Source organism: Pituophis catenifer, unplaced genomic scaffold (assembly GCF_029215685.1).
Source record: "Pituophis catenifer annectens isolate HBS135680 unplaced genomic scaffold, rPitCat1.0.hap2 SCAF_3, whole genome shotgun sequence".
Taxonomy (NCBI): Eukaryota; Metazoa; Chordata; class Lepidosauria; order Squamata; family Colubridae; genus Pituophis; species Pituophis catenifer.
In genome coordinates, this window is record NW_027256883.1 from 98603082 (window position 1) to 98624310 (window position 21229).

The window sequence follows — 21229 nt, forward strand, 5'->3', positions numbered from 1 at the left end:
CAATCAGCTACAGCCCAGATGAGCTGAGGAACTGCAGGGAGCCTTCTGTGTGTTGCATCCCCCTCCCAGCCTTCGCCTGCGCCTCCGTCAGGCAAGCCAGCCTTGCCTTCACGAAAGCTTTGTTACAAATGGAAAAACGTCAGGAGCAAGCAAGTGCTTTTTTTTTTGCTCTCCTGGTGTTTTTCCACTAGGAGAGGAGTAGGAGGAGTAGGAAGAAGATGAGGTGACAATCCCAGGCATGTGAAGCAAGGCATGAAAATCCACAGCAGGAAGCTCGGGGTGAGTGAAATGGGGAAGCAGCCAAGCGCTTTGTTTCTCCGGAGCCGGTAGAAAAAAATGCTTTAAAAGTAAAAAAAAAAAAGTTCCTACGGTCACGTCACTCAGCTGATCATCGGAACTTTTTAAAAAACTTTTAAAGCATTTTTTTACTACCGGTTCTCTGGAAGTAAAAGCAGGAAGTAACGATGACTGGGTGGGTGGGCGGAGCCTCTGGTTGCCATTGCTACCGGTTCTCTGACCCACCGGCCATCATCGCTACCTACTCGCCCGAGCCGGTCCGAACCGGGAGCATTTCACCCCTAATAAAATAGCCATTTGTGTAATACAACCTGGATATTATTCAAAACAGTCATTAGTATTATGGCTGATGTTTGACAGCAAGCCTAAAAGTCAAAGATTACAAGAGTGCTTCTTTCTCTGTATGTATACAAAACATTACATACCAGGAATAGCATATTAAGATGGACAAGTTTTGCCCAAATTAAGGTGGCGGATTTTTTTTTTTTTAATAATTTTTTATATTCTCTTCTTATGTGCAACATCTCAGCTTGTATATGAGCAGTAGGATTCCTCTGGGCGAGCCTCATGGCTGCCTTCAGCCGTTGGCATTCAGAATCAAACCAATGGGGTCTACCCACTCAGGCTCTTTTTGTAGCAGGTTTAGTTGTTATGTGTTTCTTCAGGATATTACAGAGATTAGGGAATGTGTCGAAGGCTGACAGCCAGTCAGTAGTAGATGACTGGATTGTTCTAGCCCGGTTGGTAGCACTCTCTGCTTTAAGGCAGTCTGATATTGCCTTAGTATCAACTTTAGCCCAAATTAACTTTTTATTTTGGGTCACCTCTACCTTTTTGATGAGCCATCTGTCAGCCATGTTATATGGTCTTAAATTTGAGCAGTCTCACAATGTCACGCTTACAGGCTGATGATTGCTATTGTCACTAAAGTGTACCATAACCTCCGAGAAGAGGTCAACTTTATCTCTAGACACACAAAAGAGATCCAGCATATTGCTTAAATGGGCTGAGTGGTATGTGTAAGGATATGTATAATTCTTATCCTTACCTCCCAGGATTTGGAGATTACCCTTAAAAATTAAGGAGACTAGGAGCAGGCCAGCAGCGTTACTTTTGTGGTCACTCGAGAGCCACTGAGGATGGTTATTGAAAAACTCCCCTGGGACTCCCTTCTTTTGGGCAAACTCATTCAAAGAAGGACCCAACCTAGCCTTAATATCTCCTAGTAATACCACTATGGACTGAGGGTACAATACAGATATATTGTCTAGGATAACTTCCAAATTTATCCAGTATTCAGAGTTGTAATATCGGAATGTGTTTGGAGGATTATACACATTTACCAGTATTAACTTGAACTCTTCATATTCAAATTTAACAGCTAGGAAATATGTATACTTGTCTTCATTGTACAGGTGAAACTCAAAAAATTAGAATATCGTGCAAAAGTTCATTTATTTCAGTAATGCAACTTAAAAGGTGAAACTAATATATGAGATAGACTCATTACATGCAAAGTAAGATAGTTCAAGCCTTGATTTGTCATAATTTTGATGATTATGGTTTACAGCTCATGAAAACCCCAAATTCACAATCTCAGAAAATTAGAATATTACATGAAATCAATAAAACAAGGATTGTACATAGAACAATATTGGGCCTCTGAAAAGTATAAGCATGCATATGTACTCAGTACTTGGTCTGGGCCCCTTTTGCATTAATTACTGCCTCAATGAGGTGTGGCATGGATGCTATCAGCCTGTGGCACTGCTGAGGTGTTATGGAAGACCAGGATGCTTCAATAGCAGCCTTCAGCTCTTCTGCATTGTTTGGTCTCATGTCTCTCATCTTTCTCTTGGCAATGCCCCATAGATTCTCTACGGGGTTCAGGTCAGGCGAGTTTGCTGGCCAATCAAGCACAGTAATCCCATGGTCATTGAACCAGGTTTTGGTACTTTTGGCAGTGTGGGCAGGTGCCAAGTCGTGCTGGAAAATGAAGTCAGCATCCCCATAAAGCTTGTCTGCGGAAGGAAGCATGAAGTGCTCCAAAACCTCCTGGTAGACAGCTGCATTGACCCTGGACTTAATGAAGCACAGTGGACCAACACCAGCAGATGACATGGCTTCCCAAATCAATACAGACTGTGGAAACTTTACACTGGACTTCAAGCATCTTGCAATGTGTGCCTCTCCATTCTTTCTCCAGACTCTGGGTCCTTGATTTCCAAATGAGATGCAAAAGTTGCTCTCATCAGAAAAGAGGACTTTGGACCACTGAGCAACAGACCAGTTCTTTTTGTCTTTAGCTGAGGTAAGATGCTTCTGATGTTGTTTGTTGTTCAGGAGCAGCTTGACAAGAGGAATACGACATTTGAAGCCCATGTCCAGGATCCGTCTATGTGTGGTGGCTCTTGATGCACTGACTCCAGCCTCAGTCCACTCCTTGTGAAAGTCCCCAACACTTTTGAATGGCCTTTTCCTGACAATCCTCTCCAGGCTGCGGTCATCCCTGCTGCTTGTGCACCTTTTTCTTCCACACTTTCCCCTTCCACATAACTTTCTATTAATGTGCTTTGATACAGCACTTTGGGAACATCCAACTTCTTTTGCAATTACCTTTTGAGGCTTTCCCTCCTTATGGAGGGTGTCAATGATGGTTTTCTGCACAACTGTCAGGTCAGCAGTCTTTCCCATGATTGTGATTCTTACTGAACCAGATTGAGAGATCATTTAAAGGCTCAGGAACCCTTTGCAGATGTTATGGCTTAATTAGCTTATTAGAGTGGGACACTTTGAGCCTAGAATATTGAACCTTTTCACAATATTCTAATTTTCTGAGATTGTGAATTTGGGGTTTTCATGAGTTGTAAGTCATAATCATCAAAATTATGACAAATCAAGGCTTGAACTATCTCGCTTTGCATGTAATGAGTCTATCTCATATATTAGTTTCACCTTTTAAGTTGCATTACTGAAATAAATGAACTTTTGCACGATATTCTAATTTTTTGAGTTTCACCTGTATAGTTTCTCCCCCTACCATTGCAATTCTTGCTTTATAAGAATGCATAACCCACCATTTGGGTTTTTTTGGGCTGGGGAGGCCCATCCCTGAAAGCCTGGCAGTTGTACTTGTTCATCCACTTCAGTTAACCAGGTTTCCTGAATGGCTATTACATCGAATTTAGAGAGAAAGTTCATTAGTCCACTATCAACCATCCCTTTCCAGCCAGCCACCTTCCAGGTCACCATCTGTATGGGATTCCCAGAGACAAAGTGGTCTGGCTTGGTTGATTGGCTAGGTAGTAAGAATGCTGGATGTCAACTTGATGTTGGAGCTGGGTCGATATTAACTATGCTTCCTGTATAGACACAGTTTGTCAAGTTTCGAGGTCGACCTGCATTTACTCTAGTGCTGACACAGTTATTGTGAGGTTCAGTATTTCTCCTCATGAGTTGCAAATCTTGTTGTTCTTGCTCCTCTTTATCTTGATTGCAAGTGTTCCTCTGCTTTTGCTCTAAGATTGACATTTCTTCAGGTAGGCGGGTACTCCGGCTTTCCTTCTCCTTGTCTAGTTGTCCTACTGAATGGTTAATTTTGGACTTGTACTTTTAAGTCCTGTTGGACGTCCCTTTCCTTTCCTTTTTGTTTAAGACTGGTATGCCTTCTCTTTTTATTTATTAGGGCTTGAGTACTTTCAGAAGCTGGAACTGGACTTCTGGTGGCTCCGCGGACGTCGAGGATGGTCTCTATTGACCGCCAGCCACCTGATCTGTCAAAACCACCCTGACAGCGCTAAACTGCTCTCCGGCGGTTTGAAAAAACTCTCCTTCGGGCAAAGAAGGAGAGGAGAGTCGGAGGAGGTGGGTAGAGCTCCCCGAAAGTCCCTGGATTAATCCCAGGGACTCGGAGGGTGAGAGCTCCCCAGTTCAGCCCTCCCATTGCTCCGGATCGCTGGTGCCTCTGCTAGCCAGAGCCAGACGTTGCGTCCAATTCTGCCGGCAAACAGTGAGTTTTAATGATTTCTAACAAGGCAGACAGAGCGGAAGCAAGAGTGCAAGCCTTAAAAAGAAACAGAGCTTAACTCCGTGAATACATTGTTGCAAACGGAACTTTCCTGAGCTGGAGGCTGGAGAGGAAGCCTTTGTTATGGGTGGAAGGGAAAGTGAAAGTTAAAGGGAAACTGCTTGTTAAGATTCTTCTGCTTGAAGAGAAAATTGCTGGGGACTGAGAACAGATTGGAGAGAGGATTGTTTATTCTGAAAAACTCTGAAATAAACACTGTAAGACTGTTTATAAGACTTTCTGGCTGTGAAAGGAAAAAACTCATTTTAAAATAAAATGGCTGCTAAACAACTAAAGTCACCAACTTCTAAAGGGGGAGGAGGTTCCCCTGTAGTGACTCAAAAACAACAACTTCTGGCTGATACACAGTCACAAGACCTTAAAGAATTTATAATGGGTGCCTTGAATAATCAAGCAGAAATGATGAAAGAATTCTCGGAGGAGTTAAAGAAAATTAAAGATGTGGTGGAGGAAAAACATGATGCAATAAGAGATGACATTGTCTTTGCAGTTTCAGGACTGGCTAATCATATGTTAAAGATTGAGGAGAGAGTACGGGAAGTTGATGAAGCTAATTTGGAGCTAGCAACTAAATTAGGAGAGGTTATGATACAAACAGAGAAAGTGGATGATGAAATGGTTATGCTACAATACAGATCAATGGAATTTGCCCTGAGACTGAGAGGTTTGAAAGAAAAGAGTGCTGAAAACTTAAAAGATATTTGTTCCAATGCTTTAGCAGAGCTGATTTCAGAAAGGCCAGAGGATGTGGCAATTCAAATGGACAAAATCTATAGGGCTAATTCCTGGCTGGCAAAACAAAAGCAGCTACCAAGAGATGTGGTGATCTATTTCACAACAAGGAGAATTAGAAATGATATTTTGCAAGCTTCTTACAGAAACAAGATTAAAGTGGATGGACAAGAGCTGGTGGTCCTGAAAGAGCTTCCTCCTAAAATGTTAAGAGACAGAAAGCAGTTTGGTTTTTTGGTGAACGAACTAAGAAGCTCAAGTACAGCAGCTCAAGTACAGATGGGACATCCCATTTGGGATAATAGTGACATACGCTGGGCAAAGATATCGCTTAAACACAGTTGGAAAGGCAAAAGATTTTTATGCCAATGTCTTAAAGGCTGGACGGCCACCCTCACCAGGGGGTGCTAGAAAGCAATTGGAAATGATACAACAGGAGAAAGATGGAGGGCAACCACAAACCTATGCTCAAGCTTTAGCTGGAGGAGCTAATTTGGAAGAAGATTTATTGTTGAGTGGGGGTCCACCACCAACCCTTGAGCCATTAAAGATGATAGAATTGCCAAAAGATCAACGATTGATAAGAGCCACTTACAAACAGCATCTGGCACGACAGCCTCAAGATTCAACCCAACAAGTCCAAAAAACACAAGCAGTGGGAGGAGCTAGGCCGAAGTCCAAAATGGCAGAGGAGGTTCAGCTGATGCTCTCAAAGCTTGGAGGGCCCAGAGATGGCAAATAAATTTTTATCTTGGAATGTCAATGGTTTAAATTCTCCACAAAAAAGAAAGAAAATATTTCATTACTTGAAGCAATTTCAGAATGATGTTATTTGTTTGCAAGAAACGCATATTAAATCCTCAGATCAAAAGTACTTGATAAATTCGAAATTAGGTACACATTTTGTGGCATCAGCACCAGAGAAGAAAAATGGCCTAGTTATATATGTTAAAAGAGGCTTATTGGCCAATTTAATTGAGGCTGACATTCAAGGTAGATATATTGCAATTGAATTAACAACACAGAACGGGAAGCTGCTTGTAATTGGAGTATATGCACCTAATCAACAGCAAGACAAATTTTATAAACTTTTACATACCAAAATACTACAATGGGATTATAGATCTTTACTTTTAATGGGTGATTGGAATGGGGTAATAAATACCCAGAAAGATAAAAAAAGTCTTTCCAAGATATCCATGCGTGCTATGTTGCCTAAATCTTTTTTTGATATTTTGGAGGATATGGAGCTGAGAGATATTTGGAGAGAAAGGAACGTATTGGAAAGTGATTTTACTTTTTTTTCAGACAGGCATCAATCTTTTTCTAGGATTGATTTTATATTAACCACAAATGATCTTTCTTTTAGGGTGAAGAAGACGAAAATATGTCCAAGAACTTTAACTGATCATAGCCCAGTTTGGGCGGAACTAGAACAGGAAAGAGGGGAAAGGAGGTCTTGGAGGTTAAATGAGAATTTATTTAGGTATGAAGATAACTTGAGTGAACTTAAAAAACAAATGAAAGAATTTTTTGTTAACAATATGAATAAAGGTACCTCGATGGAAATGGTATGGGATGCGAGTAAGGCATATATAAGGGGAACATTAATCTTTCTGAACAATAAATATAGATTAAAACAACAAAACAGACAGAAAGAGATAGAGGAGGAAATTAAAAAGAAAGAACAATTGCTTATAACTAATCCGGGAGACAAAAAGGCAAAAGATATGATCAATATCTTAAGAGAGCAATTTAATATGTTAATGGCTGGGCAAGTAGCAACCAGCATACAATATGCCAGACATAATACATTCTGTAATGCCAATAAACCTGGGAGATGGTTGGCTTATACGATGAGAAAAAAACAAAAATCACGTGTTATAGACAAGATAGAATTTAGAGGTAAGGAGATTTACCAACATAATTTAATAAAAAAGGCTTTTTTGGAGTTCTATACAAAGCTATATGCTAAAGATGTAATTCAAGTTGTTGATATTGATAGATATTTAAAGATAGATATTCCTGAACTAACGCTGGAACAGAGAGAAAGATTGAATCAGCCAATAATTTCCGAGGAAATTGTTGGGGTAATTAAACAATTAAAAATAGGTAAGGCTCCGGGAACAGATGGACTAACAGCTGTCTATTATAAACATTTACAATTTGAAATGTTAGAACCACTTAAAATCTTATTTAATAAAATACAGGTAGGAGGAGGAGTACCACCTTCCTGGAAAACAGCTTTTGTCTCACTAATTCCAAAAGAGGATCAAAATTCCATCAAACCTGAGAATTTTAGGCCAATTTCACTTTTGAATACCGATTACAAGATTTTTGCTAAGATACTAGCTAATAGATTAATGCCAGTTATGCAAGAAATAATTCATAATGACCAATCAGGGTTTATAAAAGGGAGACAAATGAAATATAATGTTAGATAAATTGTAAACCTACTGGAATATTTGGAAAAAAATAATCAAGTCCCTGCAGTGTTTATATTTTTGGATGCAGAGAAGGCATTTGATCGCTTGAACTGGCAATTTTTGTTTAAAATAATAGAGAAAATGCATTTTGGGGAATATTTTACACAATCAATTCGAGTGATATACCAGCAGCAAACAGCACAAATAATAGTTAATGGAGGTTTAACAGAGGTTTTTAGAATTGAGAAAGGAACAAGGCAGGGGTGTCCTCTGTCCCCATTGTTGTTTATCTTGACTTTGGAAGTGCTATTGAATAAGATACGTGACTCAGAAAAATTGAAGGGTTTTGTAATTATTGTAAAAATCTGAGAGAATGGCAGAAAGGTGTTAATACTTTCATCTGGGCTGGGAAAAAAACCAGAATAAAAATGAAAATTATACAAGATACACGTGAAAGAGGGGGTCTTAAAATGCCTAATTTAAGATTATATTACGAAGCAGCGGTCTTATCACAAATTAGTGACTGGTTTAACTTAACTGAGGGGAGAATTTTGAATCTAGATTTGTTATATGGATGGCATGCCTATTTGTTATATGACAAAAAAGTGGATAAAGTATTTAAGGCCCATATACTTAGAAATGCTTTGTTGAGGGTTTGGAAAAAATATCAATATAAGTTAAATTATAAGATACCTGTATGGGCAAATCCTAGACATGCAACAGAAAATATAAGTATAGAACAAAAACAGGAGGTGATTACCTATAAAGAGCTTCTTATTATGGAAAGGGGGGTAATGTATTTGAAACCTTTAGATACATTGAGAGAAGAAGGTATAATTTATACATGGTTTCAGTATGGTCAACTTCAAGCTAGATGGAAGGAAGATCAAAAAACTGGCTTCATGCAAAATGAGGAGAATTTGGTAAAACAAATTAGATCAAAAACAAATGCATATTAAAAGGCTGTATAATGCTTTATTGGAAATAGACTCTGAGACGGAACTGGTTAAAGATTGCATGATTAAATGGGCACAAAATTTTCAAGAGCCAGTAATGATGGAGACTTGGGAAAAGATTTGGACTAGAAATGTGAAATTTACACAAGCACAAAATTTAAGAGAAAACTTTTATAAAATGTTTTATAGATGGCACTTAGATCCCAAAAAAATATCATGTATATATCCTAATGTGCAAGCTAAATGTTGGAGATATGACTGTGATGATGCAACTTATTATCATATATGGTGGACTTGTAGAAAAATCAAAGCATTTTGGATAAAGATTTGGTGGGTGATGCAGAATATTTTTAAAAAAAGACTGAAATTTACTCCGCAGTTGTTTTTACTGGGTATAACTACGGACTGTACAGTTGCAGAGACTAAACTGATTTTGAACTTGATAACAGCAGCAAGATTGTTGATAGCACAACATTGGAAGAAGGATTTTTTGCCTACTATTGATGACTGGATATTGAAAGTAACTAATTTAGCTGAAATGGCTAAAATTTCAGCATATTTGAAGGATCACACACAAGAAAGGTATATACAGGACTGGAGAAGATGGATTGATTATATTCAAAATAATTATCAGACTAAAAAATATCAAATAGCTTATGAATGATTTCTTTTAACTGTATAAGTGCTATATAAGTGATATTAGAAGTATTATGTCTAAGAAGTAGGATTTTATCTATGGGGGGTTAAGAATTTTTTTAAGGGGGTGTTAGTTTAATGATTGGTTAAGCAATTTAGTTTATTGTTAAAAGTTAATAGAAATACCTTGTGTTCTGCTCTGGGAAGTCGGGGAAGGGGAGGGGGGGTTGGGTGGGAGGGTTGTGGGGAAATTGTGTTTGTTTTACTAATAAAACTTTTTCAATAATAAAAAAAAAAAGCCGGACTTGATAGCAATCCCATGGAGGAGCTGCCAGAAGGAAGCAAAACATTCAAGTTTTCTGTTGCACTAGTTGCCGACCTCAACATTTGACCAATTATTTCAATCTTCATTAGTATCATCTCTTGGTCTCCTGGGCAAAGAGTGGCAAACTGGTGGAAAAGCTCTTCCTCGTCATCCATGAATTGAAGTTTTCCATTGTGTAGGTTTAAATATTATTTATTGTCCTTATCTTTTTCTAACCTTGTTAGTTGAGGGTTTATTTGTTTGGCTGTTAGTATTTTGGAGTTCCCAAGGTTGATGTCGACCTCCCTCACTGTCTTGACGTTCTGCCCAGACTTTAACAGGGACTGAATTTGGGTGGTGTGAAATACTCATCTTGGCCAAATACAGAGTTTCTTTAGTGAGGTCTCAAGCCTGAATAACATTGATGGCAGAACAATTTGCCCAAAGTTTAGCAATATACTTTTGCAGTCTTGTCTGTCGGGGAGCCAAGAAATCTCTGTTAGCTCATTGGAATATATCCTACAGTGTAAGAATTGGGATACAGAGATCAAAACCACTCTCCTGTTATGCCACCTGCCCCTGTTCAGAGGGGTGTTAGCAACTTGGAGTAAGATTCTGTGTCTCTGCAAGACCAGCCTCTCCACCGTATCCTCTCTGTCCTGAGGCCCCCTGTCCATACAGGCTGGCCAAACATCATGGGTAAGCTTTGGAATGTGAGCCTTGCTGTTTACTTCTTCATTTAACTTATTAATATGTTTTCCCATTAGAGACTTTAGTTCTTTAATCCCTCCATTTGCTTCCAGGAGCTGGTCAAATATGGCAGAGACTGTTTGTGTTGTTAGTAGGCAATTCTTGGTGACCAAATCCAAGTCTCCTTTAAAATTGTTCCTAATATTATTCTTGCCCCCCCCACAGCTCCTACTGTAATTAGAACTCCCTCCTCCACAGAGAAGCAATCGTCCTCTTCCCAATACAGTAAGGGACTAGGTTTGTTTGCACATGGGGGAAGAAAGGAGAAAAGGAGTCTTACTTGTTCAGTAGCTCTTCAATCTCTGTTTTGGCTACAATATTTCTTTTCTTCTACTACTTAGATAAATATAGAAACAAAGTTTCTCTTCCAGTGGGTGGCAGCACTGTACATTCCCCTGGCTCTCCTATTTTTTAAGAGAAGAAGAAGAAATGAAAAAAAAAGTAAAAAGAAAGGATATTTCTTTTAAATATTTCAAAAGAGAGAGAGAGGAAAAAAAAAAAACCACCAGTTCAGATGTTCCAACTCAGCAATCCAAACAAATCTAATATCAGCAAATTTCCAAGTTTCAAATATGTCCCAATGCTATTTTCAGTCCAGTCCGGTAATCCAAAAAGGAAATAAATCAATTAAGCAATTTTAAGTCTTTTAAACTCTGTATTGGGTACGATAAAAAATTAGTCCAAAGAAAGGTTCGCCGCTCCTCTTCATTCACCCTCCATCACTATCTCCATTATCAATAAGGGTATTCTTAATATATTAAAAAGAAAAAAAAAGTTTCTCACCGATCTATTCACTGTCGTTCCACTCTGCCTTCCTGGAGTTGTCCCAGCCTCTGCAGCCTATGGCTGCCACTCAGCCACTGGAAAAAGGGCTTTTCTGGCTTGTCCAGGGACGAAGCGATGTCCCTGGGGTCCTCAGAATGTGCCCTCCGCTACCACAGTCAAATCGAGACTGTGGGGTCCAGATCGGACCATCCAGCGGCTGAGTTTCGGCGGGGTTTCAGGAGCTTCCAAAAACCCCATGTGTCTCGCCATGACGTCAACTTCCGGTCTCTCCTGTTGTTTATACAGGTGCTCTTTATTTAAATTGACAAAACCTGGGAACACATTAGAAGGCTTTGATTTTTTTCCCTCTCCTTTTTTTTCTAAGAGTAAATATCTTATTCCCAGAGTGAGGGGGTGGCTTGGAAGGCTAAGGAAAAATCACGCCCTGCAGGCTCTCTGGATATAAAAGGGTTTGAAGGACTATTAAATTCTTCTTTGCTCTTTTTTTCTTTTTTTCTTTTAATTTTTTTTCATTCCTGTTGTCTTTTTTTTTTTGTTCCTATTTTCATTTTGGAGTTTGGACATCTATCTATTTAATTGGATTAAGGCATTCAAGAGCCTGAAGATTTATTGATATTTTTTTTCTTTTCTTCCTTTTTTTTTGAGTGCGTGGTTGTTGTTTTTTCTTCCCTCTCCTTCCCTTTGGATTAGGGTTTCAGAGAAACCTGAAGAATTTGAGTAAGTACTGCTTTTTCTTTCCCTTCTTTAGTAAAAAAGTAGCGATGGTGGAAGCTGCTGCGACTACACCATCCTCCTCACCTCCTCATCTCCTCACCTCCTCATCTGGAGGCCAACGTTCTATACAGACAATGTTACAGCAAGAGAAAGATAAAGAAGCATTGACACAAACGATCCTTCAAAGAATGGAACAGCAACAAAAAAGGATGGAGCAGCAACAACAAAGGATGGAACAGCAACAACAATGGATGGAGCAGCAACTATTACAAACAGATGAAAAGGTGGTCAACATACAACAAACAATGACCAAATATGAAGAGAGATTGGTTAAACTAGAGGAAAAAGAAGGTCAAAAAGAAGAAAAAATGAAGGAATTTGAGAACAGGCTGGGAGAGGTAGAGCAAGGGACATCTGGCTTAATTGGCTGGGAAATGGATAAAGCAGAATTTTTCTTAAGATTCCAAAATGTCGTGGAAGAAAAAGGGGAGGATCTAGCGGAGATTATGAATATGATTTTAGCTGAGGCTCTAGAAGTAACTAAAGAAAAGATGATGGAAGGAATCAATGAAATTTATCAAGTCTATACTGGATATGCGATGCGTAATAAGCTTCCAAGAGAAGTACATATAAGATTCACTAAGAAATCAATCAAGACACAAATTCTGCAGGCTGCTCGTGATAAGGTTTTGAAATACAAAGAGAAAGAAGTGATAGTTCTGAGACAAATTCCAAGGAAAGTGAGAGAGTTAAGAAGAAGATACCAATTCCTGACTAAAGTTTTATTGCAAAAAGGGATTAATTACAGATGGTTGTTTCTAGGAGTAGGCTTAACATGACAATCTCAAAGATATAGGCTGAACACAATTGATAAGGCAAGAGCGTTTTATGAAGAAGTTCTTAAAGAGAAAGAGGTAGATATGGAAACTGAAACACAAGCAACATCAGCTCCAATAAAACCCGTTGAAGAGGAATTGATCACATTGGAAGCAACAGAAGGAGCGATTGGAGGAGTTATGGAACTTAAGGAGGAGCGTGAAGCTAGAACGACTAGAGCAACAAAACCCATTTATAAAGTATGAATATGGAAGAAAGGAAATTAATTTCAATAAATGTAAATGGACTTAACTCGGCCTGTAAAAGAAGAATAGTATTTCATAAATTGGAAAAACTAAACTTTGATATAATTTGCCTACAGGAAGTGCATATTAAAAAGCAACATGAACAACTATTGATTCAAACAAAACTTGGAAAAACTTTTTTATCATTGTCACAAAGCAAAAAAAGAGGAGTTGCTCTATATATTAGAAATGTACTAACGGCAGAACAGAAATATGCTGATTCAGAAGGTAGAATTTTGATGGTGGAATTAATTGACAACAATACAAAATTACTTTTAGTTGCAATTTATGCCCCAAACAACAATCAAAGTGACTTTTATAGAAAACTACATAATAAGATAATTGAAATGGATTATGAAAATATCTGTATCATGGGAGATTTTAATGGAATTGTGGATGAAAAATTGGACTACAAAACACATAAAACAACAAAACATAGTAGAAAGGTACTGCCGAGAATTTTTTTTAAAATGATAGAGGAAATAAACTTGAAAGATATATGGAGGGAGAGAAATGGGGAAGGTAAACAATATACTTTCTACTCTGATAGACATTTATCTTGGTCCAGATTAGACATGATATGGACAACAATGGAATTGACTTTAAATATTGAATAAATGAAAATAGATACTAACCTATGAGCGGACCATAATCCGGTGATTGCTATCTGGAAAGGATGAAAAGGTAGATCTAGATGGACTTTAAACAACACAATATTAAAAGAGAAAGACTTCATACAGAAAATGAAGCGAGAATTGGATTTTTTTTTCAAGGAAAAGAAGAAAGAAACATCGACACAAAATCGCTGGGACACAAAGAAGGCCTTTGCCAGAGAACTAATTATTGATTATACAAGGAAAAGAAACCTGAAGAAAAGACAAACCCTTAAAATATTGACAGATGATCATAAAAGACTTGAAAAGGAATTCCAGAAAGATCCAAATAAGAAAGATGTAAACATTAAAATGGATATTATAAAGCACAAAATGGATCTACTGGAGAAGGAAGAATTAGCTCAAAAAATAAGAGCTGCCAAACAGAATTATTTTGAAAATGGAAATAAACCCGGCAGATGGTTAGCATTTAAATTGAAAAAAGAAAGAGAATCGAGAAAAATAATACAAGTAATTGATCATCAAGGACTGAGTAGATTTGGAAATAAAGAGATGGGGGAAATAATACAGGAATACTATACACAATTGTACAAAAAAGACATAATAGAGGAGGATAAAGAGGCAAGGTATTTACAAAAAGCAAAACTACCACAAATCCCCAAAGACATTGAGGAACTGTTGGATGGAAACATAACGATGATGGAATTGACTGAGGCAATTAAGAAACAGAAAAATGGAAAGGCACCAGGACCAGATGGTCTACCAGCTGAATATTATAGGATGCTACAAGAATCCTTATCGATCCCAATGCTGGAAGTGATGAATGAAGTAATGACAAAAAGAGAAATACCCCAAACATGGATTGAGGCTTATATTACATTGATTCACGAAGAAGAGACAGACCCACAATTAATCAAAAACTATAGACCTATATCCCTGCTAAATGCGGATTATAAAATCTTTGCTACAATATTGGCAGAAAGGCTTAAGAGATATTTGAATAATTTTATACACTCTGATCAAAATGGATTTCTGCTGAAAAGACAAATTAGAGACAAGATAAGAATAATTTTGAATACTTTAGAATATTATGAAGCCCATCTGGAAAAGCAGATGGCTTTGATATTTTTAGATGCACAAAAAGCCTTTGACAATTTGATCTGGCAGTTTATGATGTTACAAATGGAGGAGATGGGCTTCGGAAAGAAATTTTTACAGGCAATTGAAGCTATATATTCCAAACAAAAGGCTAAGGTCATGATAAATGGCAAATTGACAGACTTTATTGAAATAGAAAAAGGCACTAGACAAGGATGTCCACTGTCCCCACTATTGTTCGTACTGACACTGGAAGTTTTAAATAGAAATATTAGAGAAGAAAAAGAGATAAAAGGTATGAAAATTCGGAAAGAAGAATATAAGTTGCAAGCTTTTGCAGATGACCTGGTTTTTATTATTGAAGAACCATTAATGTCAATAAATAAATTGTTAGAAAACATTGGAGAGTTTGGGGAAGTAGCTGGTTTGAAAATTAATAAAGAAAAGACAAAGATAATGACTAAAAATATGTTGAAAAAACAGAGAGAAGAATTGATGGAGATTTCAAATATGCAGGTCATGAATAAGGTAAAATATTTGGGGATACAATTGACAACAAGGTGTAGTTCTCTTAAGGAAAATAATTACAACAAGGTTAAATGACAGGACAAGATTTGGAAAAATGGGGAAACTTGCAACTATCTTTAATTGGGAGAATTGTAACCATCAAGATGAATATTTTGCCCAGAATGTTGTATTTGTTTCAGACAATTCCGATAAAGTTGGACAAGGATTTTTTTACAGATTTGAATAAAATGATATTGAAATATATTTGGCAAGGGAAAAAGGCAAGAATAAAACTTAAGTTGTTACAAGATGCTAAAGTGAGGGGCGGTTTTGGTTTACCTAACTTTGAATGATACCACCAAGCAGCTAGTTTAATGTGGATTAAAGAATGGGTAACATTGGAAAATACTAGATTATTGAATTTGGAGGGACATGATTTGTTGATGGGGTGGCATGCCTTTTATGATACAAAGGAACTAAAATATAGGGGTATTTTAGAAGACATCAGATACGTGAAGCTTTGCTTTTGAATTGGGAGAGGATTAAAAAATATCGTTATTTGAAGATTCCAGTCTGGGTATCTACAATTGAAGCTTTTTCATATCCAGTGATATTTAAAGGGGAACAAATTGTTAGATATAGTGAATTATTGGATGAAAAGGGTGAACTTAAATTAAAGCAAGACTTAGAAGATCAGGGATTTAAGATGGATTGGTTTTCATATATGCAAATATTTTCTAGATATCGAGAAGATCTCAAACAAGAAGGTTTTTATAATGTTTTGATTATTTTAGATAAGATATTGATGGGCTCTGATGACCATGTAATTAAAAAGTTGTATGGATACTTGCTAGAGGCAAAACTTGAAGAAGAACAAGTTAAAGAATCAATGACAGCATGGGGGCAAAATTTTGGTATTGATCTAGATAAATAGCAAAAATTGTGGTCATGTAATTATAAAATGACAATGTCTATGGCATATAAAGAGAATTTGTATAAGATGTTTTACAGGTGGCATTTACCCCTGACGAGGATAGCCAGAATGTTCAAGAACAAATCGGAGAAGTGCTGGAAGTGCCATCAGACCCCAGGATCTTATTACCATATGTGGTGGACATGTATAGAAACAAGGAGATATTGGACTAAGATACACATGTGGTTGGAAAAAAATGACAAAGAGACATGTTGATCTTAAACCAGAGATATTTTTATTAGGGATCTTACCAGAGACATTTAACAAAGAATTACAATATTTAATTGTGAATATTTTAACAGCGGCTAGAATTGTATTTGCAAAAAACTGGAAAGGAGAGAAGATGATTACTGATGAAGAAATTATTAAGAAAATGTTGGACTGTGCTGAAATGAGTAGATTGACATTTGAAATAAGAGAACAGGAAGATAAACAATATTATTTGATATGGGAGCTATTTTATCAATGGATAGATAATAAAGCATGGAGATGAAATATTATGTATGAAATGAAATTTGGATAAAATGTTGAAGCACTTGTTTTCTTCTGATAGAGGTAAGAATATCTATCATATAATGAGAATTTGAAAATTTTGAGAGCATGAAATGATTTTCACCGATCAAAATACTGTCTGTAAGTGTTTGGAAGGTTGATGTTTTTATGTTGTTTTTGTTTAAAAAAAAAATTGCAAAAAAAAAAAAAGGAGTCTTACTTGCAGTGTCTGTTATCTGGAAAAAGTCTTTTATCTTGGGTTGTCATGGCATTGTCACAGCCATGTTGTCTCCAAGAGAGGCTTGCCTGTTTCAATTTGTTGCCTGACTATCACAGGTCTATTAAAAAATACTTATACTGAAAAAGTAAAAGGTCCAAACAATCTTATCAGTTCTGATTCATTGATAAAACCACAGAAGGAAAACATTCCTGCTGTTGCTGGTCCTCCATGTTAATCTCTAAAAACAGCATATAAAAATAAAAAAAAATTAAAATGAGGCAAGGGTGATTAAACCCTGTTAAAATTAGTTTAAAAGGCCTAAAAATAATTGAAATATTAAAACATCAAAACTACATAAATTAAGATTTTAAAACTAAACTGAACTCTGAAGTGGTGATTTCATAATCAAATGATGATTGGCCATTTGCTGCTGTATTTTTTTTTTATTTTGTTAAAACACAGCTACTATAATATAAGCCATATTGTTTTGAATCAGGAACCCAAATATATCACAAACATTGTAGATAATGGTACACAAAAGCAGAGCCTTCTCTGTGGTGGCACCTACCCTATGGAACAATTTACCCCCAGAGATACGAGTGATCTCCGACCTCCGGATTTTTCGTCGGGCCCTAAAAACTTATTTTTTTCAGTTAGCCGGTCTGTCTTGATTTTAGGGTTAGTTTTAAAATTTTAATATTGATTTTAATTGACAAGTTTTAAATTATGGGCCAAATTTATAAATTATTTTAACTTTATTTTTAACTGTGATGTTTGTATAGATGTTTTTATCTTGGCTGTTCACCGCCCTGAGTCCGAAAGGAGAAGGGCGGTATAGAAATTTGATAATGAGAAGGCTTTTGACTGAGTAGTATGTTTTCTTGTCCAAACCTTTAAATTTAAGAGTACATTTCAAAATTATAAATTTTGTCTGCAAATGCTTCAAAACATGGGTTATATGCAATTATTTTGCAAAAGTAAGATATAGATATGACTAATGATATATGTGTCATAATTAATGACAATGATATGCAGTAATGACTAGAACTGTTGAGCATGGCCTCAGGCTGTATCTAGATTTCCTAACTCAGCTTAACTTTACTTGAACAAAAGAATCTATTTGAAATCTGAGCTGTCATATATTTGTGGATTCAATCTTTGGTCCTGTCCCTTGAACTGATCTCTGATATTGCCTACCTGTTTGTCCTGTATTTTTTGTAAAGATATTTTAGGATAAAATTGTCCTTAGGCAGCTTGCAAAGTATAATTTTACAATATATTATTTATTAGTTTTCTTAATTAAGTAATTAATATATCCTCTAACTCTCAATGACTCTAGGGGATGATTTATTTTATTTATTTTAATTTATTGGCTATGTAACACCAATGGATTCTTGGCGGTGTGTAAAGTAAAAATCAAACAAACATTAAACATCAACCCCAGGACTGGGACAAGAGCCAGGTTTTTAAGGCTTTTTAGAAGTTTAGGAGAGAAGGTGCCATTCTTATCTCTGAGGGGGTACTGCTCCAAAGGATGGTGGCAGTGAGAAGGTATGCTTCCTAGATGGCAATATTTAAAGGAGGAGCTCAGGAGTGTACGCACTTTGTTGAAATATCCAGGCCCTACGGCAGAGGTGTCAAACTCATGGCCCGCAGGCTGGATGCGTCACGCACTGGTCACACCCACTCCATTTTAGCGAAGGGGAAAACAGTTGCGACATGTCACATGATAACAACGTGTCGTTGTGAGTTTGACACCCCTGCCCTATGGCATACAGAGCTTTATAAATAATAACTAGCACCTTGAATAGCACCTGGAAGCCAATTGGTGCCCAATGCAGCTTTCATAGCAGTAGTGACATATGGAGACATTGAAATGTACCAGTTACTGCTCATGTCACTGCATTTTGAACCTGCTTAGCTTCTAGGTGGCCTTCAAGAACAGCCCTATGTAGAACACACTGCAATAATGCAAGTATTATAAACAACATACCATATTAAAAACATAGAGAATCAAAATTAATTAGTATGTTCCATAAATAATGCAAACATATTCTTCAATTCTCTAACAGTGTACGCTCAAGTGCAGAAGCTTTACTCTTCTTTTTGTAAGACAATTAATTGTAAAGATGGGCTATAAAGCACAAGAAAAATTATTTTAAAGAAAATCTCATAAGACATCTCTGCATGCTGTATTTTAAAACTACAAATTTTCTTCTGAAATTTTATTAAATTGCTTTTTGCTCCAGAAAGGCAATTGCTTGTTTATTTTGATAATATTAAAAAAAAGGTAAACTGTTTTATTTGTATCTTTATAAAACAACTAAAATGCTATGATAGATGCAATGTGGAAAGTTTTTGCTGAAATTGCATACTGTGAGATCTTTTGAATATGAGAATGATAATAAAAAAATTCCATTGCTTTATAGGAATGGGCACAATGAACCTAATGCCACTGAATTATTTGAAAATGCCTATAATAGAATAATGCCTATAATTAACAAGAAGAGGTGTATTGACTATATCTCAGACACTGCACATAGAGAATCAGAACAGTTACTAGATAAACTATAAATCTTAGGCATAATTATCAAAAGAAATCTAATGAAAACACCAATAACCTAGTGAATACATTGATTCCAAAGATATTCTCTTACTATCAGGTTCATTTTCCTTCCTTTAAGACATGTAAATTAGTCATTTCACTGAGATCATATGTAACTTTCTACTTAGATTTTTCAACTCTTAAGAGGCTGAAAACTTTCTTTTGATTCTCACTCTTATTACTTTTCACATTGTTATTATTTACAATTATATATGCTGTACATTGCCTTTTATAATGAGAATGCTTTCAAAACATAAAGGCTTCCTCATCTCAAGCTCAACTCTCTATGACAACTTGGACACATCCAGGGTTTTTTTTTATGGCAACAATGAAGAAGTGGCTTGCTACTCTTTTCTTCTGGGATTTCTTGTTGACTTCCTAATTTCCATGTTTCCTGATGGTCTCCAAGCACAAATCAGACTCAATACAATGGATTAGACCTCCTGGATAAACTAACATAAAAAAGTGAAAACAAAAATGTAATAAGCATTATTTAGCAATAAAGAAACAATAAATTCTAGCATACTCTCAGAGGGATTTATGGTAAAGGTTGTGTGAGAGGGGAGGAGAATGCAGGTGAATAGTTTCAAGGATGTTTGTCATTTGTTTTCACCCTTTTCTCTCCTAGGATTTTTCCACAGAACAGTTGAAGCTTGTGGCCTTGAGGGAGATAGATGGGATAAGACATTTAAAGAGAAGGTAGAAAAGCTAATTGCTTTTCCAGGATCCTTGTTCCCTGAAGAGAGTATATAATTTGAGTGTTTGCAATTTCAAGCAGAGAAGTAACTAGGGACGATTATCATTTCCCCCTGTTGTTCTTCCTCCTGACATCAGGTTGGAATATTTGCTATGCAATATTTACTGTGCTTTGGAACAGTAATTTTTAAAAATCATTTATTTACAAGAAGTATATACCTCAATTCTAAATTCTAGGTGGCTTGGTGTATAATAAAAAATGCAAGGACATAATCTAATATGAAAAGCAAAGCTTCTGTCTCCAAATCAAGACTCCAAAACTTACATTATAAAGTACAATGTAATATATAAAAATGCAGATATTCGTATTGAAAAGTGCTTTGATGTTTTGAGTTGCAACAATTTTAAAAATAACATCCAATGCATCACTTCCATGTTAACTGGTAATGGGTGAATTACTTCAAGATCCTACATTTCTGACACAAATGTAGTTTCATTTGTAGAAGAGTCAATTAACGCTTCAATTGCAACTCTTAGTTATTAATGGCTTAAAATAATGTGTTATACAGATATGAATTATGTTGCTAGAAGAATAAATAACTAGAGAAATTAAATGTATTTAAAATAAGGTGACCAAATTTTAACATTGGTAAAGAGGGACACCATTGACCGGGGGGGGGGGGGGAGTTGGTTCTAAAATTTTTTTACTACCGGTTCTGTGGGCGTGGATTATTTTGTGGGCGTGGCTTGGAGGTCATGTGACTGGGTGGGCATGGCAAGCTGGTCATGTGACCAGGTGGCCATGGGTATGTGTATACTATAGGGACTACTCAGAGAGCTGAAAAAAGGCATTTCTGACAGGTCCTCGCACTTTTGACTGGTCCTCACACTTATGACCATCCTCACATTTATGCCCGTGCAGCATTCTTAACAACCGTGTCACTCATTTCACAACTGCTTCTCTTCACCATGGTGATAAGATAGGGCAAAAAACATAAAATGTGAGGACAGTCGTAAGTTCGAGGACTGGTCAAAAGTGCGAGGACCAGTCAAAAATAACTTTTTCAGCCCTCTGAGTAGTCCATGTGCACAAAAGGACTACCCAGAGGGCTGAAAAAAGTGATTTCTGACAGGTCCTCGCACTTTTGACCGGTCTTCGCAGTTATGACAGGTCATCATTTATGCCCATTGTAGCATTCTTAACAACCGTGTCAC